This window comes from Lissotriton vulgaris, chromosome 2_1 (genome assembly GCF_964263255.1).
Source record: "Lissotriton vulgaris chromosome 2_1, aLisVul1.2, whole genome shotgun sequence".
NCBI lineage: Eukaryota > Metazoa > Chordata > Amphibia > Caudata > Salamandridae > Lissotriton > Lissotriton vulgaris.
Genome location: NC_141687.1, coordinates 1,741,506,191 through 1,741,520,319, shown reverse-complemented (window position 1 = coordinate 1,741,520,319; position 14,129 = coordinate 1,741,506,191). Strand labels below are relative to the sequence as shown.

At 46.8% G+C, this 14,129-nt stretch overlaps 1 protein-coding gene across 1 annotated transcript in view; it reads right to left on the bottom strand.

The window, feature by feature from the left end:
* CHID1 (chitinase domain containing 1) overlaps window positions 1-14,129 on the bottom strand; it is a 1,807,841-nt gene that overhangs the window by 407,386 nt on the left and 1,386,326 nt on the right. The gene's annotated exons all lie outside the window — the stretch shown is intronic.

Sequence of the window (14,129 nt, the reverse complement as noted above, 5' to 3'; positions counted from 1 at the left end):
CACACTTAGAGGCACCCTCATCTACAGACCACCAGGAACCCGCACACAATTCAACGAAGACATCACTGACTTCATCAGCCCACATGCCCTCACCTCCGAGAACTACATCCTACTGGGAGACCTCAACTTCCACCTGGAAAAGAAAAACGACAGCAACACCACCACCCTTCTGGACAACCTGGCCAATCTCGGACTCAAACAACTTGTTGACACCCCCACCCACCTTGCTGGGCACACGCTCGACCCTATCTTCACCTCCAGCAAACACATCTCCTTCGATCACACCACAGCTCTCCATTGGACGGACCACAGCTGCGTTCACTTCAACTACAAAAAGACCTCGACCCACAACCCCCCACAACCTGTTCCTCGAAGAAACTGGAACAAAATCACCGCCGACCAACTCTTCACATCGCTTAACCAAAACCCTCCTGACATATCATCGGACTCAAACCAAGCTGCCACCAAACTCACACAATGGATCACCCACAGCGCTGACGAATTAGCACAATTGAAAAACCACCAGATCAAACAAGGTAGCAAAAAGGTCCCCTGGTTCAACGATGACCTTAAGAAATCCAAGAAGTTATGTCGTACTCTCGAGAAAACCTGGAGAAAAAACCCAACCACTGACAACCTGACCACCTTCAAGGATGCCACCCGCAAACACCACCAATTGATCCGATCCACCAAGAAATCAGCATTCAAGGATCGACTCGACATCAACGCCCACAACAACAAGGAACTATTCAACATCGTCAAAGAATTTACCAACCCCACCGCCGGCACAAACGACATCACTCCCTCCCAAGACCTCTGCGACTCTTTATCCTCTTTCTTCGACAACAAAATCGCTGACATACATAACAGCTTTGAAAACCAGTCCGAAGAACAGTCCACTCCACCCACCTCCGAACCAATACATAACTCTCACAACCTTTGCGCCTGGAACCCAATCACTACTGAAGACACCATCCGCCTGATGAACTCCATCCACTCAGGATCGCCAACCGACCCATGTCCCCACCACATTTTCCACAAAGCAGACTCCATCATCGCACCCCATCTCCGCGATCTCATCAACTGTTCCTTCAACTCCGCTACCTTCCCAGAAATCTGGAAGCATGCCGAACTCAGCGCCCTTCTGAAGAAACCCACAGCAGACCCCTCTGAACTTAAGAACTACCGCCCCATCTCACTCCTCCCATTCCCTGCCAAAGTCATTGAGAAAGCCGTCAATAGTCAGCTCGCCGCCTTCCTTGAATCCAACAATTCCCTCGACACCTCACAGGCCGGCTTCCGAGCCAAACACAGCACCGAAACCGCCCTCATCGCAGCTACAGACGACATCTGAAAGCTACCGGACAACGGAGAAACAGTTGCCCTCATCCTACTTGACCTCTCCGCCGCCTTCGACACAGTCTGTCATAGCACCCTCATACAACGCCTCAGCAACGTCGGAATACAAGGAAAAGCTTTGGACTGGATCATCTCGTTCCTCACCGGGAGCACCCAGAGAGTCCGCCTCCCCCCATTCAATTCAGAGGCCACCGAAGTCATCTGCGGAGTACCACAAGGATCATCACTCAGTCCCACCCTCTTCAACGTTTACATGTGTCCCCTCGCATCCATCGCGCGACAACACAACCTCAACATCATCTCCTACGCAGACGACACCCAGCTGATCCTCTCCCTCACCAAAGACCCTAACACCGCCAAAACCAATCTACACGAAGGAATGAAAGAAGTAGCCGAATGGATGAAGAACAGCCGTTTAAAACTAAACTCGGACAAAACGGAAGTCCTCATCCTAGGATCCTACCCCTCTGCCTGGGACGACCCACCGGCCCTGGGTACAGCACCCATACCTACAGACCACGCACGTAACCTGGGCTTCATCCTAGACTCCTCCCTCTCGATGACTAGACAAGTCAACGCCGTCTCATCTTCATGCTTCAACGTCCTTCGCATGCTCAAAAAAATCTTCCGTTGGATCCCCACCGAAACAAGAAAGACTGTCACCCACGCACTGGTCACTAGCCGACTGGACTATGGAAACACCCTCTACGCCGGAACCACAGCCAAACTACAGAAAAAACTCCAACGCATCCAAAACGCCTCAGCCAGACTCATATTGGACATCCCCCGTCAAGCTCACATTATCGGTCATCTGAAAGACCTCCACTGGCTCCCCGTCAACAAGAGAATAACGTTCCGTCTCCTCACCCACGCACACAAGGCCCTCTACGACCTAGGACCCGAATGCCTCAACACACGACTGTCCTTCTACACACCCACCCGCCAACTGCGATCATCCAATCAATCCCTCTCCGCAGTTCCGCGCATCCATAGATCCACCATGGGAGGTAGATCCTTCTCCTACTTGGCGGCCAAGACCTGGAATTCTCTCCCCACTCACCTCCGCCTTACACAGAACCACCTTTCCTTCAGAAAGCAGCTAAAAACCTGGCTATTCGATAAGTAATGCACACACCCTCCCCCAAGCGCCTTGAGACCCTCTGGGTGAGTAGTGCGCTATACAAATTCCTGAACTTGAACTATAGTGTTCCTTCATTCATTTGTACACTTGTTAACACTGTCTGAGCATTAGTTGCACCTCATTAGTACCAGTGTAACACCAAATTACAGCAATAAGCAACAGAAAGTCAACCAGTCAATCTTTGCAATGGCCCTTCCACTCCACGACAACACATTGCTGCTTATTTAGTTATTTTTGAGCCGTTTAAGCTAGAAATAAAACATTTTTAAAATAAAATCTGCAGATTATGAGCAAATGATGGATTATGTATTGTATTGTAATTGCATTTATATAGCGCTTACTACCCCTTACGAGGCGTCAAGGTGCTTTTTGGGCTAGTAACACGCTACTCCGGGACCCATAGAGGATTAGTGTTGAATTAGTATAGTGAAACATGCAAGTACATTTTAAGTGGTGGGTAGGTTAGTCAGTTATTTGGATTCGGAATGATATCAGAAGGATAGAGGAGGAAAAAAAATTTGTATTTATATAGCGCTTGTTACACCTGATGAGGTGTTGAGGAACGCTGTTCAGGAAGCCTATAAAGGATTAGTGGTGAATTAATATGATGAAATATGAAAATAATTTCAGTGGTGGATATTAGTCAGTTATTTGAAGTGAGAAGGATAGCATAAGGATGAAAGGGGAAAAAAGGTTTGCATTCATATAGCACTTGTTAACCCTGATGGATGTTTCTGGCGAGTAGCACGCCTCTCCGGAACCCATAAAGGATTAGTGTTGAAAATTAGTATAGTAAAATATGAAGTAATTTGAGGAGTGGATATGTTATTCAGTTATTTGGGTAGAGAAGGGTATGTGGCGGGATAGTGAAGGGAAAGAGGTTTGTATTTATATAGCGCTTGCTACCCCTGATGGGGTTTTGAAGCGCAAGGAGCACGCTACTCTGGAACCCATCAGGATTAGTGTGGAATTAGTATGGTGAAACATGAAAGTAATTTTAGTGGTGGATAAGTTAGTCAGTTATTTGGATTGATAAAGGTTGGGGAGGGGTAGAAAAGAGGGAAGAGTTTAGAAAGGTTTGTTATGGGGGATCAGTATAGTAAAAGAGGTGTCAAATGATGCAAGGAGGGGTAGAGTAGGAGAGAGTCTAGAAAGGGTTATTTTGGGGATCATAGTAATGGTGTGGGGTGTGGGATAAATGAGAGCGTGGATGTAGAGGATATACTATAGGGTAGTGCATTGGAAAGAGTAGTAGAAAGAAGTTTGAGATGAGTCAGAAGGTTGGGCTGGAAGATATATTGAGCGAAGTATAAGCTGAGAAATAGGGAAGTGCATTGGAAATGCTAAATTAGAAGAAAGTAATACATATATAGATCTAGAAGTACCATAAGTTTGTGGATGTGGATGGTGTGGGCTGGGTATTGCTAAATGGGTTAATGGGCAGCATTTCTGGCCATGTCCCTGGTCGGTCTCGAACGTGCTCAAACAGGCAACTGCCCTTGTCCTCTCCGCCCTTAATAGGCTCAAACAGGCAACTGCCCTTATCCTCTCCGCCCTTAGCCTCGATGCCCGGGTCCGAGACGCCCTAACCCTGGCCTTTTATAGCCCTAGTAATCAGGTGACCCAGTCAGCCAATGGGAACCCTAGCCCTAACACTATCCAATTACAACACTAGAACAAAAAATCTAGAACCAATAGGAGACCAGGACCTTACAGCCAATCATAGCCCTAGTCCAAGCACCCAATCAGTTCAAAAACCCTGATCTCTACGTCCAATAGAGGTCCTAGCCTTAGCAGTAGTCTAACCCAAGTCCAAGCAACCAATGGCGCAGGAAGCCCTAGTCCCTACTTCCAATATAAAGCCTAACTCTGCCCTGAGTCCCACAACTAGTCCAGCAACCAATCAGACCAGAAGCCCTAATCGCTACTTCCAATTAAAGGTCTAACGCTAGCCCTAGTCCCACCCTAGTCCCTACTTCCAATAGAAATCCTAACCCTAGCCCTAGTCCCAACCCTACATTGATTGAATCACAGACCCAGAAACCAATCAGAACACTCAAATACCCAAACAATGAGGACACTAACTCTAATCCAATAGAAACATCAGATACAACCACCAATCAGTGTATAAATGTACCAACCACTAGCAGACCATATAAGATCCCAGCGACCTCAGACAAGGTTTGGTGGCCAGGGTGTTGAAAGCTGCTTCTCCTGTTCAGAATCTTCTAGGAGACAGACAGGCTCAATCCACACTTTGGACTTCTGCAGGTAAAGGCCTCACTAACTTGAAATCCAACAATACTGTTTGAACAAAACTTTACTCCCTCTCCTGGCCAAAAAACGAAGTGCACAGTCCATAGTAAACACAGTTTAAACAGCTCACAGAAGCACCTTCTGATGTAGAATATCCCTGTTGCTGGGGGGGGGGGGATATGGGGGCTGGTTTCACTGGCTTGTGAACACAAAATGGTGGCTGGGGGTGCACTGTTTTAACATACAGGTCTTAGCACAGAGCAAAGTAGAAATTTGGAGGGAAAACTGAATAGTCACCAGGAATGAAAGGGAAAAACTACCGAGTTTGGACTGCAAATCCCACAATTCAACACGTTAATTGGAAGCAATCATGGGCAGAAACAACCACAAGTTTAAAACACAAAACAGGTGATAAAGTATGCAAATCACAGGCAGTTTAAAACTACAATTTTAAACTGTAACAACCACAGGCAAAGACAGTAATCACAGAAAGGGAAAATCGTTTTTTAAAAAACTTTTGTTTTGGAGATGAGACATCACTAGTCTGCCTCCTTACCACTTCTTGGACTCTGCTTACTGCAATCTGGGACACAGGTAGGCTGCAACTCACAAGAGGGAGGAGAATGATTTGGGGTGCACCCAACGTAGTGGCCGCATAATCACATAATTCCAGTAGCCCTGCCATTATCCTCCCAGTTTTGCCCTGTCCCATTGTTAGCCTGTTTCCTGCGAATGTACAAGATCTTCGGTGACATATGATGATTTGTTGCTTTCTGTGGCCAAATCATGGAGTGCGCCTTATCTGTGCCAGATTTTCTCCCATTTCTTGGGGTAGCCGCTACATTTGTAATTACTTTCTCAGCTGGCATGCACCAATCCATAGCTCTTTTGCATATTTTTAAGTCCGGCAGATTCCACCCGCAGACATTTTCTGATACTTTTGCGCCTCTGCATCTCCCTGAATATTTACCACATAGCTTTTTGCCGTTTTGTTCAAGCCTGTTTACATGTCCTAAAAGTAAATCTTATCCTGGAAAAGCTTGGAGGCTAAGGGATTAATTTACCACAATATGTGCACATATTTGATCATTGACTGAGGAAGTTACAGCCTGATTCATCAACGACCCGTTTTGCGAGTCTATAATAGCGATTCATAAGGAATCGCTATTACAGGCTCGCAAAACGGGATTCATGTAGGAATCGCAAAAAAAAATGCGATTCCTACATATTCCTTATTTGCGATTAGCAGATTGCTAATCGCAAATAAGGAATAACTCCCCATTCATTCCTATGGGCCAAAAGGCCCATAGGAATGAATGGGGAGTATTCCTTATTTGCGATTAGCAATTTGCTAATCGCAAATAAGATAGCGATTTAAAGGGTGCCAGGGGTGTCCAAAGGACACCCTGTAGCACCCCTTAAATGCAAATTTAAACAGGTGTTGCGCACACACATTTACCACGAGGTTTGACCTTGCGGTAAATAGCGGGCCGAAATTGCGAATTCGCTATTTAAAAATGGATGATGAATTGCATTTAAGGAATCTCAAATAGAGATTCCTTGAATGTAATTCCTCGCAAAATAGCGAAATCGCTATTACCGATTTTTGCATTTGGGATGATGAATCCCAAATGCAAAAATCACACTCGCAAAGGGCCAGATTCTCAGAATCTGGCCCTTTGCGAGCGCAATTCAGCTTGATGAATCAGGCTGTGGGTTTATTTCAATAGTCCAGATCTGTGTATCACGATAATGTTTGTTTTCCTCTCACAGTCCAAGGATTGCACCCCCCTTTAACAATGTGTTTTTATCATTCAATTACACCTTGTTCTGTTTTCTGGCATTTCAATTTGATATCAGCTGTCATTCATTTATTTCATACTTGCTAAATCTAAGGGTTTCGGTACTGAATACATTTTGCAGACTTTCTCTGAAGTTGTCTGGTGACTGTTCATTGTGTTGATTTGAGTATCACTGTTTGCGCCTTCAGTGCAGGTTTGATGATATCCCACAGGCAATCGGTTGTTATTTATGTGCCCTGCCTCAAGTGTTTTAATGGCATGGAACAGTGGGTCGTCCAATCGACCTACACTGTAGGACCACAGGGTATGGTGGAGGCACTTCAGCTTAAGAACATTACAAGAGATAACCACAGGTCATTACCACTTGTGCACAATTCAGAATAGGGACAAGTAGAACTGCCCCTAAGGGACGAGGGGACTCACAGATTGATATTCGCTGCCGCTCAGAAAAAGAGAGGGTGCGTGGTTGCTTCTGGGCTCAAAACGGTTGTCCAGGATCATAAAGAGTTAGATTTTACAGTGGTCTCCAACCTTTTCTGTACTTAGTGCTCCTTTTGTTTTATAAAAGGCATTGAGAGATACTAATATTATTAGTGTTGTATAATCTCAATTTTTTTATACGCATATTAATTCAACCAAGAGAAAGCTTTCTAATTTAATAAGCTGGGCTGCACGCAGGTGAGCTAGTCAGAGGTAGATGGAGAGCTACAGTAGCTCACGAGCTACTGGTTAGAGGCCAGTGAGTTAGTAAAACCCTGGGTGTCAGAGGACCAGAGAAACTGATAGCAAACTGAAGGCACCACTGAGACCCTTCGGAAATCCCAGACCTCTGAATCACAAAAGGCAAAAGAAGCCTCAGAGACACATAAGTAGAATACTGCCACATTCCTGCTTGCCAAGAACTTAGAATGGAAAGAAGCAGGTTTGTTCGGTGGGCAAGGTTCTGAGAGGCTGAGCTGGCAAGATGCACTTTTGTGGGAGAATTGGGATCGTGAAACACAGATCTGGGCCACTGGCACAATTCGGAAGTTCCAAGACGCTCGTAAATGAATGTGTCTGGAAAACCCTCATCACTTTGCCTGCCACATGAGAAGGTATATTTTAAGAATATACCCTTGGTCTAATCACCCAGGGGCACAGCTGCATCCTCCAAACATTGGAAAGAGACCTTGAGAGTGTCAGGACCCTGGAGCAATGCGCTGAACTGATGACACCCAATTATTGTGCAGTGGAGATAAGGACTTTAGTACTAAGCGTCTTTTTAACCAGCTAGGCAAGAAGGGAAATCACTGTAGGATGAGGATTCTGGACAGTTAATGCAGTCAAGGCTTTGCCGTAAGTAGTCCTGGAAATGTCCACTAAGCCCTGCTCCAGCCAACAACAATGGTACCATTCAAGCTGCAGCCTGGCAGAAAGTACAGACATAGAACATGAGGATCCATACAGGATGTGAGGCCCTTCCCGAGCGATATCCTCCAAACCACACACAGAGGATGACTGGAAGACATGGCATGATATGGCTACTCGGGTCGTATCAAAATGGAAGGCCCTCAAACAAAAACAGCAGGTGAGACTTATCAAAAACCTGAAAGGATGTGCCACACAAACTGTCCAACCAGGCCTGAAGTCTCTGCCAATGGATTATGGGCATGTTAGATAGTGAATTCTACACATATGAAACATAAATAAAAGTGTTTATCTGTTCTTGGTCTACCAAGGAGGAGATCAACGAGATGTCCGGATGCATGCTAAGATTGGCAAGATGCCTACAGTTGATGCATTTGAAAGGGAGGATCCAGTCTGTCAACTTTTTATTTTAATTTTATGTTTTTATTGACATTTTATGAAAAAAACAACAATGTACCATACATTCAGCACAACCAACCAATTTATCAGTTGTGTACAGCTAGGATCAGTACAAAGCACCTATTTACATGATAACAAATAAATAACAGGTTACTGATGAAGTAGAACATCCCAGTCTCATGTCGGATCACTCGTCATTTCACATATTACATGAGGTGCACAATGGTAGAAGAATGTGGACTGATATCAGGCCCCACCCAGCAACCCCCATAACATGCTTGTTTGATGTCCATATTTATTCATGTCAGGTTCTCATCCGGGACAACATCACGCTCCCTGGCCCAATCAACAAATGGTCCCCAAATGTCTTGTGGTTTGAAGCGGCCAGCATTAAATCCCAGAAAACACTCAGTTGAGAATGGCCATATGCCACATCTTGTATCCAGTCTTTAGCCAAGGGTACCCTTCCTCTCCCTCAGTGCACGGCCACCTGACGTTTAGGGAACAATAAAAGGAGTGCATGGAGTTTGCGTTTTTTCACCAGTGTGTCTTTAACGTAGCCCAGCAGGCCCAGCAAAGGGGATGGCAACAGAGACAACCCTATAATCTGGTTGATGGATGTGAATATCGTGGACCAGAATGAGCCAAGAGCTGGCCAGTCCCAGGCCATGTGTAGAAAGGAGGCAGAAGTATATCCGCATCGCCAGCAACACTCATCTTCCTTAAGCCCCATTCAATGTAATCCTATTGGTGTCACTGTCCTGTAATTCCTGTGGAGGAATTTAAAATGAACCAGTCTAAGCCTATAGTTAGGGGACAGCTTGGTTAGTTGACGGCAGCAGTATGCCCATTGCTCCTCTGTGAGAGCCAAAGGAAGTTCAACGTTCCACCCCTGTGGCGCACTTGGCCGTAGCACCGGGTCGTCCGCCTGCATGCATGCATGTATAGAGGCGTGTAATTAGTTTGCCTGGTGATGGGGAGCGCAGCAGGTTTTCCAGGGCAGAAAGAGTGGGCGGGGGATAGGGAAGTCTTCATGTAAGGCACGGCATGCAGAGCGCAGTTTATGATAGAGAAACATGTCTGCAAATGACACACCCTGACCTTCAATCTCAGCTGGAGGCCCCGGGAATGTGTTGTTGAGGTATAAGTCTGCAAACGTGTGTAATGTCAGTTTCTGAGCCATCGTTTTGCTTATCCTGTCTTTGACACTGGGTAACATTGGGTTTTGCGCTAGTGGTATAGAGGGGGCGTACAGTATCCCAGCGCCCAGCCGTCTTCTCAGCCCATCCCACGCCCAACGCAGTGTTTCAGCAGTGTCAATGTCCTCTTTTGGTCATCTATAGGGCTGATACAACGCTACCCTTATAGGCACAGGCCTGACTGTGTCAGTTTCAACCGCAACATGCGGCTGAAACAGTGTAGGATGAACCCAGTAATGTGAAAATTATGCCTGCGCACATAGAGAGTATAGCGTCATATCTGAGGCTCCCAGACCCCCCCTGCGACAATAGCAGTATCAATAATTCCCACGACACCCTGGCTTGACCGCCAGCCCATACCAGCGATATCAAAAGGGCGCGTATTGTTTTGAAAAAGGCCTGCGTGAGGATGAGTGGCAGGTTAACAAAAAGATTTAGGTAAGATTACCATTTTAGCCAGAGCAATCTTTCCGGCAAGTGATAGCGGTAGTCTTGACCATAGTGCTACTATACCCTCCAGCCAGTCGACAGCGCAACCAACATTCAGCCTCCATAGCTCCTGCAGATCATGGCTGATCCAAATGCCCAAGTAAGTATTTAACCTTCTCAATTTCCCACTTTAAACTCAGTGACTTAGCCCAATTAATGGATATACCTGCCAGTCCTTCAAATTTTATAAATTCTCTTAGCAGGGTGTTTAAGTTTATTACAGAATCAATAATATATAAAGTGACGTCATCTGTGTATAGTGAGATGAGTAGGCTTCTTGTACTAAACCCAATCCCGCTGGCAGTGTGACGTTGTCTTATTCGTGCAGCCAGAGGCTCCATTGCAAGGGGGCACCCCTGACGCATACCAGGTGAGATAGGAAGGGCTCAGGCAGGAGCCTAATAACTTTTATCCAAGCAGAGGGCCAAGTATATAAAAGCCAAATCAGGCCAATGAAGGTGGGACTAAACAACATGCGACACAATATCGCAAAGAGATATGGCCACTCCAGTCTATCAAAGGCCTTAGTGTCATCTAGGAACACCGCCGCAGCCTGCACATCCGGATGTACATAGTGAATCACCGAGAAGAGCGCACGGAGATAATGAGAAGTCGACCTGCCGGGAGTGAAGCCCGACTGGTCCGGAAGCGCAGAGGCTGCAATCTATTTGCTATCAGTTTTGCTACAATTTTGACATCAAGGTTGATTAACGACAGCGGTCGGTATGAGTCCAACTCTGTGTCAGGTTTACCTGGTTTCAGCAAAGTAATGATTATCGCTTCCCGCATGGTTTGGGGCAATATGCCCGACTCCTGAGCCCCGCAATATACCGCCAATAGGCGAGGGGCCAGCTCCTCAGCATATGCTTTGTAGAATGCAGTTGTCAAGTCATCAGATCCGGGTGCTTTATCTGGAAGCAGGCTTTTAATGACATCAGTCACATCAGCAACTGTAAATGGGATGTCCATGTATTCCCTGTAAGTGTTATTGAACCAGGCCAGTGCCAGGGAGTCCAGGAACGCCTGCATGGCCTCCAGACAGCCATCCTGAGTGGCCGTATACAACTTAGAGTAGAATGTGGAGAACTCCCCGAGAATATCCAATATCCACTGTGTCACTCTGCTGACTGACTAACTCGGGGACATAAGCTGAGGATCGTGCGGTACGAATCATGCCAGCAAGCGTTCTCCCCGGCCTATCGCTCTCCCCGTATCGCCGTGCCTCTGCATGCTTTCCAAGGAACTTTACCTCGTGCTGTGCCTCTTCAGCACTTTGGTTTTGAGCAAAGCAAGGATTTCGAAATTATCGGTTGCATAGAATTGCGCTTCAAGGTCTTTAATTTGAGATGCCAGGGAAGCAAGCGTGCCCCTAATGGACTTCAACACCCCGGACTGCCGAGAGATACATTGGCCTCTAATGACCACCTTGAAGGCCTCGCACAGTGTGGCTTCCGTGTCACAGAGCCCATGTTATTTGCGAAATAGTCAGTGACATCCTTCTGTATCTCTTCTTTAAAGGCTTCATCCAATTGGGCATATGGGGGAAGCCTCCAGGAGAAAGCACTTGGCGCCAAACCAGGGAGGGCCAAACGCAAAAAGCATGGGGCGTGGTCCAATAGAGTGCGTGGCAGGTGCGCCACATCTATGACTCAACTGGCCACCTCACAAGAAGCCAACCAAAAGTCCAGCCGAGACCAAGCTTTGTGATGCTCTGAAAAGCAGGTTCCCCTCTCTAGTCAGGGGATTTCGCTGTCTCCAAACATCCCTCAGGTCACCATCCTCCATAATGGTATGTAAAGCTGCGCTAGCAGCAGGATGCAATGTGCGTGCCATGTCTATCTTGCCCGTCATCTAGTACAGCGTTGAAATCCCCTCCCCACAGAATTGTACTACGTCCGGTCGCCCTGATGCTAGCCCAGATGTCCTGAAAGAACGCAGGGGAGTCTACATTCGGGCCATACAGTGCTATCAGCACAATGTCCACACCACCCAGCTTACCAAAAAATACAATAAACCTTCCCTCTTGGTCTATGTATTCCTCCCGCTCTCTCCAATCCAGTCCCCGCTTAATCAATATCGCCACCCCACATTCGTAGATGGAATATATTGAGGAGTACACATGAGACCCACTTGTTGTGCTTGAACCTCGGAGAGGGCCGCACATTAAGGTGAGTCTCCTGCAGTAGGCATACATCTATGTTGTGTCTGACTAGGTAGGCATGTACAAGCCTAACCTTTCTACCAGCATTTAAACCTCTAATGTTCCATGTGGGAAGACTTACGATGTTAGCAAGATTGTGATATCATGAACAACAAGGAGTCGTGGTAGCTAGGTTCCCGCTTCATCCCCATAGTCTTGACTGTGCAATGGATCCAATCTTGGTCTGGTACATAGGCAAAACACACAACAACACACCCAACCCACTACCCACTCTAACCCCCCAAACAGGTTGAAAGATACCCCCCCTGATTACAAGCATGTGAACTTGCAACATTAGGGAAATTTCCCATGGGGGTGCGCAAGCGCCGGCATACTCATCCTACCTAGGAAGGGCGGCCAAGAAACTGCAGGGAGTTAGAACTGCACCCGATCTGATTAGTAACACAACAGTGTCTAAACATAAAACAATGGCATTTCAAATCGATCACACCCAACCCACCTAATCTAAATTACTCCCACAATGGGGCGACTCAACTCCGTTCCAAAACATACAAAATAACCTTCCCCACCATCCGATCTGCCTCCCTGTCCAATGTAAATAGGAGTACAGAATAATTAGCTGCACCCCGTAGGTGCCAATCCTCATCAAAGGGAAGAGGACCTCAATCCAGGTTCAAATATACACCAGGGGAACATAAAATACGCATGTCCCATTTACAAAACACCGATATGTTATGTTATGTTATGTTAACTCCATTTTTAAGCGCACATCTGCTCCAGCTAAGGGGCGTGCCGGCGCTGCTCCTGGAAAGGAACACAACACGAACAGAACAAAAAGAAGGAATCAAAGAATAGAGGAAAGTTAACAACTGTTCGGGAAGATATAAGTTTTTACAGCTTTCCTAAATGTCAGGAGGTCATCAAGGGCACAAACATGGGCAGGAAGAGAGTGCCAAAGTTTAGGGGCAAGCACTCTAAAAGAGCGACCGCCGGACCAGCTTCTCAAAAAGCGAGGGACTACAGCTAGGTTTTGTCCACAGGATCTCAACTGACGGGAAGGAGATGCACTAGTATCTGAGGAGAAGCAAGTTTTAGTATCTTGAAAGAAAGACATAAAGTCTTAAATTCTATCCTCTGAAGCACAGGCAGCAGTGGAGCTTGACAATAGTGCTTCTAGCAGAACAGAATCTGGGGAGACCAACTAAAGCCCTAGCTGCAGCATTCTGAACGCGCTGCAATCTCGTAATTTCAGCCTGATTGGCTCCAAGCAGCAGCGAGCTCGCATAGTCGAGCCTAGACAGTATGACTGCCAGAATGATCAATTGTCGAGTCGGAGCGTCAAAGAATTTCAGCCCCGGCCTAAGCCCCCGTAGGATGCCAAAACAGGTCGCGGCTACTTTTTTGGTGTGGCAAGAAAAACTAAGCGTAGAATCCAGCCAAACGCCCAGATTTTTCACCTCAGCAACCGGAGTCGGGGTAGGGCCAAGGTCAGCTGGCCACCACTTATCACCCCAAAGATTAGTCTGTTTGCCCACAATCAATACCTCAGTTTTTTTCGCATTGAGCTGCAGGCAATTAGCCGTCATCCATCCAGCCACCGCACTGAGACCCTCACGAAAGTTGGAGGCCTCAGGATCAGAGTCTCCACTAAGTGCAACCGCAAGCTGCATGTCGTCAGCGTAGGACACCATTGTAAGGTCCCAACGCTTGGCGACAGCAGCCAGCGGCTGCACGTAAAGATTGAAAAGCGTGGGACTCAATGCTGATCCCTGCGGAACTCCCTGTTCGATGATATGGGGTTTAGACTCGAAGGGAGGTGTAGAGACCCGAAAGGTACGATCAGAAAGAAACGATCGAAACCATTCCAGCGTCAAACCCTTGACACCCGCCTCTCCCAGCCGCTGCAGAAGTATTGC